This window comes from Macrobrachium nipponense, chromosome 39, assembly GCF_015104395.2.
Source record: "Macrobrachium nipponense isolate FS-2020 chromosome 39, ASM1510439v2, whole genome shotgun sequence".
In the NCBI taxonomy this organism is placed as follows: Eukaryota; Metazoa; Arthropoda; class Malacostraca; order Decapoda; family Palaemonidae; genus Macrobrachium; species Macrobrachium nipponense.
The window spans coordinates 41,870,805-41,875,804 of record NC_061099.1 but is presented as its reverse complement, the minus strand read 5'-3'; the positions used below and the strand labels follow the sequence as shown (position 1 = coordinate 41,875,804).

General features: G+C 35.5%; 1 protein-coding gene across 1 annotated transcript in view; it reads right to left on the bottom strand.

Annotated features, from left to right (window-relative positions):
• The window catches only part of LOC135210437 (uncharacterized), a 59,892-nt gene that overhangs the window by 5,164 nt on the left and 49,728 nt on the right, over positions 1-5,000 (bottom strand). The window lies entirely within an intron of this gene.

Below are 5,000 nucleotides of genomic sequence, written 5' to 3'. Positions count from 1 at the left end.
TACTTGGTTACTCATGCTTAGCACTAGCTTATTTCGCGGGGGTGTGGTTACTCCATTTCTATATAAAGATTATTCCACATAGCTTAGGAAAGTTCTATACATATTTTACCTAATGTCTAATCCCATATGGTAGCGTATGGCATTGAAAATGAAACTAATGCATACTCCAATGGGTTCGAAAGTGCATGTTTCCAAGGCATGCAATGTAGTTTGGCAACCTACGTTGCGTATGTCTCCTTGTTTTAAAAAATGTATTGTTTTCTAACTAAATTATCTGCGACCACGTGTGAGTGTCTGCCTTTAAAATCTCTAATCTGGACCATGGGAGTTTTTTCGTTTCTTTAAAGTGAGTTGGACCATATGTTAGTCCTGTAATGTCAGTTTGTATACTAAAGCCTACTTATACTGTTTCTGCTCTGCTCTGATCAGTTGTGCTTCAAGTAAAGGGTCGTGTAGACCGAAAGATCTCGGCGTTACTCGTCTTTTCATTTTTCCTTCGTGGCATTACTTTTATTTATGCATTTCTCAGCATGAGTTGTATCTTATTCATCAGATTGAATATTTTACTGTATGTTCATCTTCAAACAGAATATCATTTCTTGATCCTAAACGTGTTATTTCAGTAACGGTGTTTTTTTACATTGTGTTTCATTGACAATTTTTGTCAAATTTTCATTGTATCAATGCTGCCTTAGTTTTAAGAATCTTTGTGACTGAAGCTCTTATCATTATGGTAGTAAACAAATGTAAGCCTCATCATCTGTGAAAGTTCCTCGTTGGACGAGTGGTTTTCGCGCTTGGCCACCAACCCGATTGTCCGAAGTTCGATTCTCGGCTCGGCCAGCACGGAATCAGAGGAATTTTTTTTCTGGTGATAAAAATTCATTTCTCGATTTAATGTGGTTCGGATTCCACAGTAAGCTGTAGGTCCCGTTGCTAGGTGACTAATTGGTTCCTAGCCACGTAAAAATATCTAATCCTTCGGGCCAGCCCTAGGAGAGCTGTTAATCAGCTCAGTGGTCTGGTAAAACTATGATATACTTAACTTATCACCCGTGAATCATAATGCAGATTGATACATTTACTCTTGATATTAGCATATTTGAAACCACAATAAAAACGCATTGTTGATTTGTCTTAGATGTGGAAATAAAAAAAAAATTAGCATTCAGAAGTTTGCTATTTACTTTGATAACCTTTCAATGTGAGCTGAATACACTATCTTTCTCGTTTTGGAAGAGGGTGCAAAGTGAACTTTATTTCACAATTTGGGTTACACCAAATTCATTTCGTCCTTAGCCATACCATTATTGCTTATATTAATAGTGAATTTACCTCTCAGTGTATTGAATTGAAGTTTACCATTGAAATGTCTTGCTCAGATGACTTCGGATTGTCCATACATACTTATATTTATATGTATATATATATATATTATATATATATATGTGTGTGTGTGTGTGTGTGTGTGTGTGTGTAAGAGGTGATTTACAAAGCTGAGACAAAGTAACGTTTGAATTTCGAAGGATTTTATACTTATTTATGGATGGCTGCATTTGTATATATATATATATCTTATATATATATATATATATATAATATATATATATGTATATATATATATATATATCATACATATATATAATACACATATATATATGTGTGAGTGTGTGTTCCTATTTTACCATGCATTTTCTCGCAAGCTTTTTCGTTGTGCGTTATTTAACCCCTGAGCTGCATAATAAACTTGCCTGAAATAGCCATTATGCTTATTATCACTGAGTCAGGAAACATTTGAAGTAACGTCAGATAATCAATACCTGTGATTTCTTGCCTCGCTAACAAGAAACCCGCTGCTTTTTATTGATTAGTCGAGGGAGGCGCCTTTATAAAAGGCCGAAATGCCCTTCCCGTGGCAGATCTGAGGAGAACTCCCGTCCCGTCGCCTCACTTCTTACGTTCCTCCTGAAGGTCTTGCAAGTAAGTAAGTTAGATGCATAGACTCACCATCAAACGTTATCTGGATCTGCAACCGCTTGATTTGCAGGACCTTAAACTTTTTCCAGGGAAATGCGAGAATTGCAAGACTCATATTCAGAGTTGATGAACTTGTTCTAGTGAATCTAAACTTTAATCATCACCTTACTATAAGACGATTCGAAGGTTTTATGCCTATTTACTTAAATTCCTCAATTTAGAATAGAGATTGGAAAAATTAGAATATGGTAAGCGTTTTCGTTTCTGTGAGATATATCCAAGATTTCTTTCAGTTTGAGATGTATCTTTCCGATTATATTTTTTGTACGAATATATCAATTACCTTTGAGTTATTTTTACCTCAACATTTCAAAAGTCAGCAGTTTTTCCAGGCTTTAAAAAAATGTTTATGCTCCTTGAATTAGATACTTCTAAGATTTAATAAGTACTTCTTGAAAAGACGATTGGATAGGTTAACCAATTCTGTCGATGTTATTTCGGAAGACTCCGGATACTGATTTCAGAATATATCATTCTATTATTCCGTTTCCTTCAAGGAATTTTGTTAATTTCTTTTAAGAAATTTTCGAGTTTAACGACCAGAAATGATATAGGAGACTCCTAAAGATGAAGGTTTCAGAGAAAACGTTAAGTCTAATTATATTCGTCTATAGAATATTTAATTAGTGATCTGGTGATGTTACCTGAAAAATTAAGACCGTAAGCGATTATTTTTTTATATATTTTAAAAATGATTTTACAGAGAGGGACACTAAAACTAATCAATAAGCCCTTATATTGACGTACCAAGGCAAACTTAATGCTGAACTTTCCATAATCCATGGAAAGTAATCAGCTGCTTTGATAAAATGGTTGAAATGAAAACAGAAAGATTTATAAATAAAGGCAAATGCTACGAAGGAAACTGAAACAGTGTAGTGGTGCTAGGCCTTTCGACTTACAGTCCTTTACTTAATCTGCTAAGTAAAGGACAGCTGTTTCGCCTTCCTTCGTGGCATTTGCTTATGTTTATATTTTCATCACGTTCCATATTTTCGCGATTCAGTTATACAGAAAGCTTTATGTTGGAATTTGTTGACTGGTATCTGAAGCCTATCAAAAAGATATAAAACTCATCCCGAGAACAGAGCTAATTAGCATAAATCTGTAACGGCACAGGAGAAAATGTAACTGTGTGTATTTTTCTAATTTGTGTTTTTTAACTGATGGTCTTCAGGCAGCGATACTTGAAGTCGGGTATAATACGCTCAACACAGGAAGGCGCCAAGAAATTCTTTAAGGGGTGTGAGCTGGTCGAGAAATGAACTTGTCAGGAATTACCAGTCGTGTACAAACTTGTACAAAAGGGGGCTCGTTTTTACTTACCTGCTCATCCCTCCTGCTCACAAGGGCTGTTGAAAAAGAAGTGCTATCAAGAGATCTCGTGCAAAATTCCCCTGAACGAAGCCTTTCTACATACAGGCCTATATTTAAAAAAAAAAAAAAAGCAAAGCAGCGAAGATTAATATCCCCTTATCTGCGAAGAAAACATGAAATTCAGTTAAAATAGATGTTAATCACAATACATCACTCACATGTATTTGATTGACTAAAACCCCTCATTTCCTCTCCACCCAGGCCAAGCCATGACCGACCAACGCCAGGAAAAGGCAGTCAAACTTGCGACAAGAAGCCGCATGATACAGTTATGGGAGAAAGGCGTGTCAGTCAGAGACATATCCAGAGTCTGCGGGTACAGCATCAACACCGTATACAGGTGGATCAATCGTTGGCAGCGAGAGCGAAGCCTTGACGATAGGCAAAGATCCGTCCGGCCTTGCACCCTGTTCTCTGCGTGCAAAAGGCTTCCGGGGGATTATTTGTTGAAATATTACTTGAGTGACACTCTCCGGCCGCTGAACTTCCAGCAGTATCTACAGACTTATTGCCCGTATCTTCAACAGGATACCAATGGAACGCCAATATCCGGGGTCATACCATTAGCTAATTCTGTCTTTCCCGTGTGTGGCGGACTGGCAAAGCTCATCCCATAGACCAGAGACGCAGCGGGTACAAATCAAGTTTAAAATCAGCTTAGAAAGTTGACTGAAGCAAATACAGGAACGTTAAGATCGAATCTAGTTACTTATTACTTATCCACGGTCCTTGTACTTATCATACCAGTGCTTTGCTGGTTTACATATCATTAAACGGCCATCACCCTCAGCTTATTGCTGTAGGCCAAGTCAACTAAATGTAAACTAATTATAACAGTATAATAATTCGTACTCTTTCCGTATGGAATAACCCTCCATTCCTTTATTTACTGTAGTGAATAAAGGAAATATTTTGAAAGTAACATAGAGCAGCTTACACACAAAATAAAAAAATGCAATGACCAACATAAATATATTGTGGAAATCATAATTATTCTCTTTCCCTGAATCTTTTTACTTCCAGTCTCCCTCTATGCAATTCTTTCAGTTTAGTTTCGCTTATGAATAATATGTATTACTTTGCACATTTTCATTCTCATAGATTTGTATAACAGGCAGAGATATTAGATAAATAGTATATGCTTTTTATCAGAGGTTTTGATCTTTACAATCTTGTAATATCTGAAAAATATTATCAGCGTAGAATCCCTATTGTGTAACTTCTACTTTATACATGGACAGTTGTTATGACTGTGTAGATGAATGAATATGTATTGTTACTTTTGTGTTTGGTACTTTTGAAATAAAGTGGCTGCCTGAACTCGTAAGAAGTCGATCGCTTGTTTTCGTATTTAACCTAGAGCACACAAATTCTAATTTTTCCCCCTTTGTATTCCACATGTAAAAGTAAGTAGGAAAATAAAGAAAAAAAATCCTAGCGCACTAAGAAAAGGACGAAATTCAAATATATAATGATCTCGAAAAAGCATCAGCCTATATCAAATCCATTAACTATTATTATTATTATTATTATTATTATTATTATTATTATTATTATTATTATTATTATATTATTATTATTATTAT